This window comes from Ailuropoda melanoleuca, chromosome 6, assembly GCF_002007445.2.
Source record: "Ailuropoda melanoleuca isolate Jingjing chromosome 6, ASM200744v2, whole genome shotgun sequence".
In the NCBI taxonomy this organism is placed as follows: Eukaryota; Metazoa; Chordata; class Mammalia; order Carnivora; family Ursidae; genus Ailuropoda; species Ailuropoda melanoleuca.
Genome location: NC_048223.1, coordinates 103861288 through 103874381, shown reverse-complemented (window position 1 = coordinate 103874381; position 13094 = coordinate 103861288). Strand labels below are relative to the sequence as shown.

The 13094-nt window shown below is 45.6% G+C and overlaps 1 protein-coding gene across 4 annotated transcripts in view; it reads right to left on the bottom strand.

Annotated features, from left to right (window-relative positions):
- WBP1L (WW domain binding protein 1 like) overlaps window positions 1-13094 on the bottom strand; it is a 58291-nt gene that overhangs the window by 23300 nt on the left and 21897 nt on the right. The window lies entirely within an intron of this gene.

Genomic DNA, 13094 nt, shown 5'->3' with positions numbered 1-13094 from the left:
TTACCTTTCAACTTGGGACTCCCCCCTACCCTTTTTTTGTCTCCCTGCTTTGTGACTGCTAATACAGAGTGAAGTAACAAAATCAACTTTCCTTCCAGTCTTGAACCAGGAATGGCTTTCCAGAAAGAAGACCAAATTCTAGCACAATACATCTACTAAGCCAGACTTCTATCTAACTTTGATAATACTCTATAACCAAAGGGCAACAGGGTCTTCATAAACGAGACAGATTTGAAATGACTAAATGAGAAAAGATAGCAAGCAACTTTAACTTAGAATCAGCTATTTTTATTCTATCTTAGAATCTTCAAATTCTGAAAATGCAGCACTTTCAGGCCCACATCCTTAAAAAAAAAAAAAGATTTGTAGGTGATCATAAAAAACACTCTTTAAAGTTTTGTGGATTTACACCTATATTTTTACAATAAGAAAGTTAATACAGGGGCGCCTGGGTGGCACAGCGGTTGAGCGTCTGCCTTCGGCTCAGGGCGTGATCCCGGCGTTGTGGGATCGAGCCCCACATCAGGCTCTTCTGCTATGAGCCTGCTTCTTCCTCTCCCACTCCCCCTGCTTGTGTTCCCTCTCTCACTGGCTGTCTCTATCTCTGTCGAATAAATCAATAAAAAAAAAAAAAATTTAAAAAAAAAAAAAAAAAAAAAAATTTAAAAAAAAAAAAAAAAAGAAAGTTAATACAGTTTTTCCCTAATACTAATAGTTTCAAGCCATTTGAAGAGCTGAGGGAAATAAGCAGAGTCGTTCAAGGGCACACATTTTGAATTGGATGTAAGGAGACTACAGAAGAGTTGGGGGTTGAAGGAAAGTGCTCAGGCAGAGGAATGATCCAGTAGGAGTCCTGACTTAATGTTTCCTACAGGTTAGTTTAATCTCCCTTTTTTTTTTAAAATGATAGGGAGTATCATTACTACTTTTTTTTTTTAAGATTTTATTTATTCATTTGACAGAGATAGAGACAGCCAGTGAGAGAGGGAACACAAGCAAGGGGAGTGGGAGAGGAAGAAGCAGCCTACCAGTGGAGGAGCCCGATGTGGGGCTCAATCCCAGAACGCCGGGATCACACCCCGAGCTGAAAGGCAGACGCCCAATGACTGAGCCACCCAGGTGCCCCTCATTACTACTTTTATCCTTCACAATATAAACTATACATGACAATTACTCCTTTAATCTTTCCTGCCTAAAAGAGCTCCACTTCATGTTTCTGATAAAGGGCAAGCCATTGCTAAGAAATTAACCAAGACTCTGCTTTGTATGCAATAGGGTACTAGGAATGAATTTTTATGCTGTTTAGTTGAGTTCAGTAACTTTCCTAAAGGACAATAAATAGGCTGGGCACGTTTCCGTAAACAAGCCAATAAATCTAATCTGATAAGATTCAGCCTCATCCCTCACATTTGATAGTATGTTTTAACCCCTAAGGGCTCTAGCCTCCAGTTCCCTGGGCTAAAGAGCACCTATCTCCCACCCTCTAGCTACAAAGTACCTTGAAGGGTAAAGCCAAAGACTGGAGCCAGGAGCACTGGAGAAAAGCCTAGAACCAACGTGGGCGGCTGCTGCTTCAAGATGTGGCTGCAGTGTATACCGTGGAAGGGGAGTCCTGGGGACCCCTGCTGTAGCAGCGGCAAGGGTCCATTGACCTCCGCCTGTGAGGGTCTCTTGGAACAATTCTATCTGGGGACTCCCAAAGACTGGCATGTCCCAAGGGGTAAGGAAGGGCAACAGTGAATCAGAATGAATCATGGCATCTCACGATCACTGAATTTGCCCCAAGGTAGCAATGAACACACTTTGATAATAAATGCAACAAAACATGTTTCCTGAATGTGGTCCGTGGGCCCAAAAATCACTCGGTATATTTAAGAATGTAGGTTAAGAACTTTCGGGGGTTCAGCTCAAATATATTCAGGTTTGAGAACCATCGCCCCAGACTTATAAAACGTACAAAACACATAGTTCTTGCCTCTAAAAGTGGAATTGTCTAATATTCTTTTTCTAGAATCCCAAACACATCCCAAAAGTTACCCCCAAGAGTAGCCACTTAGAATCAAGGCCTATACAATCATTCATATGCTTTCTGCCTCACTCTATAAAAAAGTACATGCAATAGATCATAAACATAAACCTTTTTTTAAAAAGCAACGTGTCAGGTACACTCGTATCCACGTCAGAACTGCTGCATTGCAAACTGGATCCTCATTAAATAGCCCCCAAACAGAGCAGCCAAAAAAGAAATTAAAATCCATTTCCTGTGTTGCTATTAGGAACCTGAATAACAAACTCAGAAAAAGCCACTTGACCCTGGTAGGAAAATCCCAGAGCACAGATTGGAAGTTGCAACATATTCCATGGTTTTATTAAAGGCTACTTGTCGATGTCCTAGTGCATGCAGGCCTGTGGGGTCTTGCTGCTGCAGACAGATATTGGGTTCATGTGCCATTGTTTCACCCCTTAGAAGGAAAAGCAGTCCTGCTTCGAGGTATCCCCAGCAATCCCTCATCACTGGCCTCTTCTGCCACAGAATAAATGCACTGAGAAGTACGGCATCTTCAGCAAGGGCTGGCACAGAGAGCCAAGGGGCAAGATATCAGCACTCAACAGAGCAGGCAGCATTCAGGCAGAGCAGGAAGGCGATTCAGCTGAATATCATGTGTTCACAGATGGTCCCACGAGGGCAGGTTTTCTCCTTCCCCCTTGTATCACTACATCTCCTGCCTGAAAGCAGGGATTGCCAACTGGCAGCCTTCAGACCACAGTGGGCCCACCAATGAGTTCTATACCCACATGGAACTTTGCTTTCCAATTTTTAAAATATTTATTTATTTATTGGGGGGGGTGGGGGCACAGGGAGGAGAGAGAGAATCCCATGCAGACTCCCTGCTGAGCGCAGAGCCCAACGTGGGGCTCGATACCAGGACCCTGAGATCACGACCTGCGCCAAAATCAAGAGTTGGACGCTTAACCTACTGAGCCACCCAGGCCCCCTGTTTCTCAATTTTTTAAAAAATGGAATTAACAGGGGTGCCTGGGTGGTGCAGTTGGTTAAGCAATTGACTCTTGATTTCAGGTCAGGTCCTGATCTCAGGACTGTGAGATGGAGCCCCATGTGGGCTCTGTGCTCAGTGCAGCATCTGCTTGACTCTCTCTCCCTCTCCCTCTGCCCCTCCCCTCCACTTGCGCCCTCCCAAAATAAATAAGTAAATCTTTAAAAATAAAAATGGAATTAATGGTCAATTTTTTTAGAACCAGCAAAAACAGGTTTATTCAAGAATAGCAGAGAATTGGGGCACCTGGGTAGCTCAGTCGTTGAGTGTCTGCCTTCAGCTCAGGTCATGATCCCAGCGTTCTGGGATCGAGCCCCACATTGGGCTCCCTGCTCAGTGGGAAGCCTGCTTCTCCCTCTCCTACTCCCCCTGCTTGTGTTCCCTCTCTCACTGCCTCTCTCTCTGTCAAATAAATAAATAAAATCTTAAAAAAAAAATAGAGAATTATAACGGAGGCAAGCAAGCTATAGCAGAACCATAGGCAAGACCCTAACTGTCAACATTTTCAAATGAAAAGGAATCCTACAGAAATCAGATTTCCAGCTTCTCTTGCAAATTCCAGGCCCACATTCCGTTAGCAGCATATTAGGCGGGCTCACAGATGTACATGGGCTCTGGTTCCGCCTCAGCCTCCCCACAATCCCTGCTGTCCATGGAGCCCATCTGCTTCACTCAAGCTGTCACCGCCTGGCCCCTGTGGGCATCTGATTATATCCTCCTGCTCTTGAGCTCAGTAATAGATGTTCATCCCCTCACCTTGAGGTTAAGGCATGCTGCAGAGACCCAAACATCAACAGCAGACATGAATTCTCCACACTGACGCCTGAGCAACAACTCAAACACGACGTGTAAAACAGAGACCTGGACAAAGAGGAGCACCCCTCTGTGCTGCATAAGAGGAGTATCTCTGGAGAATCAGGAAAACCTCCCGCCACAACACTCAACAGGCTGGAGAAAACCAAGTTCTCCCCAGTGACTCTGTTTATCAAGCATTCGGCTGGGCACTTTTACTTATGCTCTGTTTTCCATACAGGAACCCAGGAAAGCAAGGCCCAGAGTGGCCACACAGCTAGAACAAGCTGTCTGGACCTAAAGCCCAAATTGTAGTGGAAAGTATTTAATGCTTAGGGGTTATCCTAAACTTCTGTGCTAGACGCTGACAGGCACAAAAATGATAGATAAGTTACGGACTTTGCCTTTGAGGAACTTTATAAAAACCAAACCTAGGTTAAAAAAAAAAAAAAGCTGATGTTTCAGTTCTTGTTGCTGAAAACCTTCCTGAAATATTCAGGTTTTATGGTGTGTCTTAAGTATCATCTAATCAACAGGATTCATTCTTGTTTTAATGACTTACAACGTGGCAAAGCCTCAGGATCGTAGTTTGAAGCAATGATGATAGACACACAACACTCACGTAAAAAAGTAATATATATAAAACCCACGTTTACGTAGGACTCCCAAGGTTTTCAATTCTTTAATAGCCAGCCTCTCATTTGAGCCCACCAGCCAGCCCTGCAAGAGGTCACAAGTGCTTTGACCCTCATCTTACAGATAAGGGACTGCCCTGTAGCCCAAGGCTAAGGATAACAGACTCCGGGCTGTGGACACCCTGGCCCTCTGACTTCGGGGTCAGTATTCTTTCTATGACTAGGTTCTAGCTCGTCAAAGTCTTTGCTAAATCTTGAAAATGGCTCTTGCTCAAATAAAATACTCACTTCTCTGCCTGGAAAGAGGTATGGGTTTCAAAGGTATCTGAAACACGGAAGGTACCAGTAGACTCACCACTGATGTGCTTTAAAAGAGATTCACCACAGTTTCATTTGACAGAGAAGAACACATGCATGATCTCAGAGATCTTCCTTACTTGAAGCAAAATTCTAAATTGAACCCCATTTTTTTCTCAGCAGTTCCATCCCACTGCGACGGGCTTTTGTTGGGAGCACAAGAAATAATAATGGGACTTGTCTCGTCTGCTGTCTGTCTAGAGGCCAGTTCTAGAAATTTATTTCCAGTAAAAAGTTTGACACTGTTCAAGGAAACTATTTACTTCTACCTGGGACAAAGTGTCACATTAAAAATGGTCTCCCTGGGCATGTGATGTAATGAGCATTGGGTGTTATATAAGACCGATGAATCACTGAACTCTACCTCTGAAACTAATAATACACTATATGCTAATTGAATTTAAATAAATTTAAAAAAAAACATATTTTGTAGACAACAACAAACTCCAATATCTATACCACAGAAACTTATTAGCATGGCATTAAGCAAAAATATACTAGAAATGGAATTACATATCAAAGATAATTCCCTTAATATTAAGAGTAGTGTTTTCCATCTGTCTTGCATTGGGATACATATATTTACTGTCAATAGCCAGCCTATAAAGTTAGGAAAATTACTAAGCTTATCACAAATTGATTGAATATTGCTAAATACTGGGGGTGCCTGGGGGGCTCAGTCGGTTAAGCATCTGCCTTTGGCTCAGGTCATGATCCCAGGGTCCCAGAATCAAGCCTTGGGCTCCCTTGCTCAGCAGGGAATCTGCGTCTCCCTTGCCCTCTGCCCCTCCCCCACCTCCATCTTCCATCCCCCCACCCCAGGCTCCCGCCCTCTCTGAAAGAAAGAAAGAAAGATCGGTTTCCCTGGTAACAGATACAAGATTAAAAAAAAAAAACAAAACTTCAGAATCCAGAGGCTATGTCTCCAAAGGTCTCTGAATAACTTTAAAGAACTTTCTGAACTCTAAGACCTTAGCCTTAAAGATTAAAGGAGGGGCGCCTGGGTGGCTCAGTGAGTTAAGCATCTGACTTTGGCTCAGGTCTTGATCTCAGGGTCCTGGGATCCCGTATCAGGCTCCACACTCAGTGGGGAGTCTGGTTCTCCCTCTCTCTCTGCCCCTCTACCACCACCCCCACCCCACTCGTGCCCTCTCTCTCTCTCATGCTGTCTCTCAAATAAATCTTAAAAAAAACAATAAAGATTAAAGGAGATACCCAATGACTTAGAAAAAGGAGAATTTACTATTTTATCAGAGGTAGAGTACAATAGACCCAAGTCCTAGCAATAGGCACTTGACTTGAAATATGGCCTGTTATTGAAATAACTGTAGCCTAACTGTTCTTTAAACTATATGAAGTTATTTGGGCACTACTAAGATCCCATCCTTCTGAAGTGGTTATACAGATTATTACTATCCAGGGTAAGAGATAAAATACCAGCTCCAGAAGGGCCTGATCTTAGCTACTGGCCATAAAAAATTAACTCCCCATACCTGCCCAATAGGGGTAACCAAGATGTTAAGATTCTAAATCTCTGGGCTGGTAGTTAATACATATTGCTTGGAAAGCAGCAGGGAGAAGTACACCTATTTTCCCTGTATTCAAACATCTCGGTCCTCTTTCCCTGAGGCTTGTGGCTTCTGTGACTGCTCCCTACGCAGACCGGACACACCATGCATCAGTCATGTCTAGCCGTGAGTTTCTCTGCCTTGGCACTACTCACACTTGGAGCCAGATAATTCTTTGTGTAGGATGTTTAGCACCATCCTTGGCCTCTTACTCACTAGGTGCTCGTAGCAACACCCCACCCCCCAGGTTCTGACAATCAACAACATCCAAACATTGCTAAATGTCCCCCAAGCAGAAGGGGAAAACTGCCTGTAGTTGAGAACCACTGCTCCAGCCAAACTGCGCCACGCGACTTAGTGCAGAATCGTGCTCTATCTCGTCTTGTTGCTCGATTGCCTCATGGGCCCCCCAACCATTCTGTAAATTCCCCAGGAGCAAGACTGATGTCAATCTTACAAGTGTACCTGCCCTAGCAAAGGATCAGACGTGCAAAAATCTTCAGAAAAGCACTGATCCTGCCGACTGATGGTCAAGGCACCTGAGAGGCTAGTCCTCGCCTGTGCTGCCTGTGCCGCTCAGATACCATGGAACAGGCAGCGGCATGAAGGGAGCCTCCAAGGGTAAGACCAAGGCTGTGGTGATGTGATTTTGCATGACCGCTGAGAGACCTGCCCATTGGCTCTCTCTGGCGGTGATAGGTTTACCGTCACCCAGCACAATCAGAGCCAGGCCCATAAATCCAGAACCTCACCCGGAGACGCGGAAGTGATAGCACGTTCTATTTTTGTTGGCAGCCTGCCCTGGCCTATCCTGGGCCTCCCCACCGCCCTCCAGAGCCACACCCAGAGGAGTGGGAGGTCACAGGTATTCACACCACTGCCTGCGCATAACCAGAGATTTCCAAACCCCTGATGAAAACCACAGGATCAGATGTGCAGTATGTGAAACCAAGAATGAGACCATGTGTCACAGTTCAGTGGAAGAATTTGAGAAGGTTGTGTGTTAAGCAAGAGAACCAAACAATAAAAATTTCCTGGCCTCCTTGATGCAATGCCTAAGGAAACCGATGTCTTATGTGCAACAGAGACCCAGCAAGCCCTACGGCACTTTCAGCAAAAGAACTCACTGTGTTACACTCCAGCCATCCTCAAGACATGTCTCCCTCTCTCCTGAAATGCATACAGCTTTCCCCTACTCCCCTTCCTCCCTGAGGAAAAGAGTGGGATAGGTCAAGCAAGTCACCTCCCAGGACTGAATCACTATTTCCAGCAACTAGCAACCAATGCCTCTTACAAGGTCCAGGATTCAAGTCTAGGTGACCCCTGCCCAGAGAAGCAATGGCTACAGAGGCTGAGAGGCACTCAGAAATGGCTAAAGCAGGTTGACCTGAGGAGCCCCTTTCAACTCACTGTTGCTACAAATTTGTAGCAACAGAGTCAAAAAGAGGAGGGAAGGAGAGTTAAGAAACTAGTATTTGGCTGCTAGGGAATTGGGGCAGAAAAAGAAATTTTCTAGCAGTTTTTAAAGTAGCCCTAAATTATCGTTCCCCTGGACTAAAATTTACCTCTTCAAGGAAAAGGGGTGGGAGGGGGTGGATCCGAGTCGTGGGATATCACTGGAGGAAGTAAATGTTTTCTTTGGCTCCACCCTGGATAAAAGTTTCAAAATCAGCAGAGACAGTCTTCTTTTCCACTAAGTTACTGTCCAATTCACTGGTTTCTCTTTGCTTTGATAACAGAAGTGTGATGAAAAACAAACCACATTCCTCTACAAAAGCAGCTTCTTGCAACAGAGATGGTTGGGGGTTTAAAAATCCATCTGAGGGGTGCCTGGGTGGCTCAGCTGGTTGAGCATCCAACTCCTGCTTTCAGCTCGGGTCATGATCTCAGGGTCGTGGGATCGAGCCCTGCATCAGGCTCTGCGCTGAGTGTGAATCCTACCTGGGATTCTTTCTCCCTCTGCCCCTCCCCCGCCTCGGGCTCTGTCTCTCTCGCTCTAAAATAAATAAATAATAAATAAAATCTTTTTTTAAAAATCCATCTGAAAGGGCCAAGATAAAAATCACCCCCTCCTATCTTTAGGTGACCGTAGGGAACTGAGGTGCTCTACGGAGCTGTCACTTAAACAAGATTTTTACAAATCAGCGGCAATGAGGATTTTGGCTCCAACCTCTGGTAGTACAAACAAGTGTCACCTTGGTGTTTGCTGCATTATATACAGACAGCTCCCTTCCAAGCAGGGTCTTGCTTAATTTGTCCCAAACCTTGTAGAGAGAGGCTAAGCACACACAAGGGTAGGTGCTGTCGACTGGGGCTCGATACTTGTCGCTGGCAGAGTGCGGGGCACACAGGGGGAAGGTCTGGCAGATCTGGGTGCAGGCACCATACCAGAGCAATAGGCAAGAGGAGAACAACGCGAGCCTCTCGGCCCTGGCCTCCAGTGCCACCACAGCCACACTTCAGCTGTGCGATACCAAAGAGAGATAAACCTCCTAAGTTTTGGTTTCCTCACAACAGACAGGAGGTAAGGCCTCCTCTCTCATGGTGGCTATCATGATGAAATAACAAATGACAAACAGAATTATCACGTGACATTGGCTAACATTCAGCAGGTTAGGGGTTATATGAGAAGTTGGAAAATTCCCTCTTCCCTTTCCCTAGTGATGGCTCCCATCCTGCACTTTAGGCTGGCTTACACCGTGGCATTTCCAGTGTTGTCCTTGTGAGGCCCTAAGACTTCTTATCAGGCCCAGGGAGTAACTGGGGTTCAACATTCTGGTTGCCCTGTTACATTCAGCATCCGGCCAATCAAGGGCCTGTAATATCAGCTCCTACTGTCTAGACTACAAACCACCCCTTGGGCCAGGAGCGTCTGTCCATGACATATTCCAACACGGGCAGGAGCACCCCAGTTTTCCTGGAGACTACTCATTTCCAGTATCAAGGATCATCTCACTTCGGTGAGGACAATTTGGGGGAGAGTGGGCCCCTCCCACAGAGAAAGGCAGCATTCTGAGGTGCAAGATACAAATTACTGTCTTGATGGATCTATATACAGCCTGGACTCCATGGGCCAGCAGTTGCCATCAACTGGTCCTTCCATACACCTGTGGGGCAACCCGTGAGAGTACTGGACTGTGGACAGGGCCACCTGCAGAAAGTCCCCTCCCCACATCTGTGAACTCACAGCACCCTGTCCCTCTCTAGTGGCACTCACCATCACCTGCCGAACGTTCCAATTATCCTAAGCACTTACTTCCCCTACCTGACCATAAACCCCTGGAGGGCAGGGATAGAGTTTATATCTCTTTGTATCTACAACATGCTTTGAATGGAATACACACAATACGTTTTAGATATAGCCTGTTAGTCCTAAGAATCCCCCCGCATTACGAAATCAATGCCTTCTGAATCAAACATGAAAGAGAATTCATTCAAATCAGCAGACTAAGAATGTTCTGTTGCAATCTTATTCTCTGAAAGTCAGTAATCCAGCTGTTAGGTTTACAGGATGGATTCTCCTTAACTGGAAAACTCATTTTCTTGATCTCACCAGTTAATAAAGGGATAAGATGCTCAACTGTGGTATATCTAAACTCTGGTACATGGTACCATGCCCAAAAAGGTCGGGAAGTGACTCTCTTCTGAAGTTTAGCTTTTCTAAGCACAAAAAGACTGCTCTTTAGTGAACACTAGCTTCCAGTGAGCTGTCTTAACTGTTCCTTGCGTGGAAGAACTAATACAGCCTAAAGCTTAACTCTCCTTTACACACACTGAATTCATGCCACTCTCATTATCAGACCGAAGGGCCCTAATGCTTTCCTTCTTCTCTGTGTCATAAAGGATGCCAAATGGTGGGTGAGCCAAAGTCCCTGTCTTGCCTCAGGCATACCTAGTACTAAGACTCATAGATGATAGTTTCCCTTCTCATCTACAGAAGAAAACAAAAACAATACTCCCAACCTGGTCTGTCTGGAATGCTCTTTCCCCAGATCATATGTCTGGTAAACTCCTACTCATCCTTCAAGACTCAAATCAGATATCACCTTCTCAAGAAAGCCTTTCATGCATACCACTCTCCACCCCCACTACCAACCCCCAATACCCCCCACCACAGCCCCCGCACCTGACTGAGATGCTTTCCCACCCTCTGCTGTCCTAGGTCCCGGGCATTCCTGTTACAGGCAATTATCGTGTTAACTACTTTCATGCTACTAAACCTAGTGGTGCAGGGGGTGCTCTCAGAATTGCCAGAAACTAGCTCGGTCAGAACCACCTGGGGGACTTTATAGAAATGCATGTTCCTGGGCTCTGGCCCCAGACCTACAAAATCTACATTGTCATTAGCCCCACTCCCAGGTGATTTTTATGCATTTTAAGAACCACTGCATTGGAGTCTTAGCTCCTAGGAAGTTAAGGGTCATGCTTTATTTATCTTTGCATCCTTTGTGTTAGGTCCACATTCATTAAGTGTTCAAATCTCCTTGCAGAGGCATAATTCAGTAGATGCGGCATGCATGAGACTGTTTCACAAAGTAAATGCAAATGGGCACAAAGAGACAAGCGGTGTTTTAGCTGGAGCCTGGGCCACCTAGAAACAACCTATGGAGAATATGCCCCAACTAAAACAATGCTCTTCTCACACAGGCACTGGGCAGAACAGTCTAGGTAGTGAGAGAAACTCCAGGCTTTAGAATTAAAAGACCAGGGTTTAAAAAGAAACAAGAGGCGCCTAGATGGCTCAGCTGGTTGAGCATCTGACTTCTGGTTTCAGCTCAGGTCATGATCTCAGGGTCGTGGGATCGAGCTCCACATTGGGCTCCACGCTCATCTCAGAGTGTGCTGGAGATCATAGCCCTCTCCCGCTGCCTCTGCCCCTCCCCTGCTCATGTACGAGCTCTCTCTAAAATAAATAAAATCTTAAAAAAAAAGAGAGAGAAGAAAAAACAAAACTTCTATTACTATTTTCCTAGCTAGCTGAGCAACTCTGGGCAAACGGCTTACCTCCCATAAGCCTCAGCAAGCACTTCTGTAGAAACAGAACCGCACTACCAGTTAAGACAGGGCTGTTATGTGGATTAAGAGAGAAAAAAATGTATGAAAGTACACACGTATGATGTATGATAAAGACCAACAGCATATATATTTTTGTCATTTTTAAAAAAAACAGAATTATCACCAAGTATTCTTTAGAAAGCTAGCTTTACCACAGCTCCAGTAAAGAACGTAATTACACTGTCAGACACAGAAATGCTAGAAATACACAAAATTATGTAACCAAAAACAGTCAAAGTTTTTATAGGCAAGGTTTGAATCACAGAAGGGCAGAAAGGGTCTTCAAGAGGTCTTCTAGTTCAACCTTCCACCAGGGATCTGTTCAGAAACAAGAGCTTGGGGCGCCTGGGTGGCGCAGTCGTTAAGCGTCTGCCTTTGGCTCAGGGCGTGATCCCGGTGTTATGGGATCGAGCCCCACATCAGGCTCCTCTGCTATGAGGCCTGCTTCTTCCTCTCCCACTCCCCCTGCTTGTGTTCCCTCTCTCACTGGCTGTCTCTATCTCTGTCAAATAAATAAATCTTTTTAAAAAAAAAAAAAGAAAAGAAAAAAGAAACAAGAGCTTAAGGGGCGCCTGGGTGGCTCAGATGGTTAAGCATCCAACTCTTGGTTTCAGCTCAGGTCATAATCTCAGGATCCTGAGATCGAGCCCCGCCTCAGGCTCTGCGCTCAACCTGGAGTCTGCTTAAGATTCTCCCTCTGCCCTTCCACACACCATCACCCCCCACCCCTGCATGCACGCGCGCTTTCTCTCTCTCTCAAATAAATAAAGCTTAAAAGAAAAAAAAAGAAACAAGAGCTTAAGATCCACCTGCTGTTGATCCTCTGAGATGCTCCCCAGGACCACCAACCCAGCCCTTCACTGGATCAACTGCATCCTCTCAGCTGAGAGGAGGTGACTGGACATGGACCCTCCCCTTCTTGTCTCCTCAATATACAAGATGACTAGCATATTGGTATAATAAGCGACAGTCTCCCAACCCCCAGTCAACTCATGCTGGTAGGCCTGTCCCCTCCACCCTTCACCTCTGGTCCTCAGGCTTCTAGTTTCCCATACCCCTGTGGTCCTATGTGGTTTCACATCCCTTAGGGATGAGTACATAGAAATAATGGTTACATTTCTATTAAATGCCTACTCGCAGCCAGCCAAGGTGCTTGTGTTTTAAATACATTCGCTTGTGAAAAACCCTCAATAATTCTTCCAGTAGGTTTTATTATTTTCGTTTCAAAGATGAGGTTCAGAGCAGTTAAGCAGCCTGCCCAAGACCCTGGGGGAGCCAGGATTTGGACACAGGCCTTTCTGGCTCCCCCGCCCTGCTCCTTCTACCCTACCGCCTAATCTCCACCTCTCTCCCCCTGACATCTGACATACATGCATGAGATGCTTCAACCAGCCCATTTCCAGTGCTGCTCAAAGTCCTCACCAGGGCTCACTCTGCCCATAGGTTAAAAGGACAGCCTTTCTTGGGGGACAGAGGAGATGCTCAAATGCCCCCCACCCCTGGCCTATCAGCTGCACCAAAGGAACACTGCAGATTAACAAGAGAACCCACGGCATGTATGAAGTAAGCTTTTCAGAGACACTGACTTTTAAAGAATTTGGGGCAACCCAAGGGAGATCTGCTCACCCAGC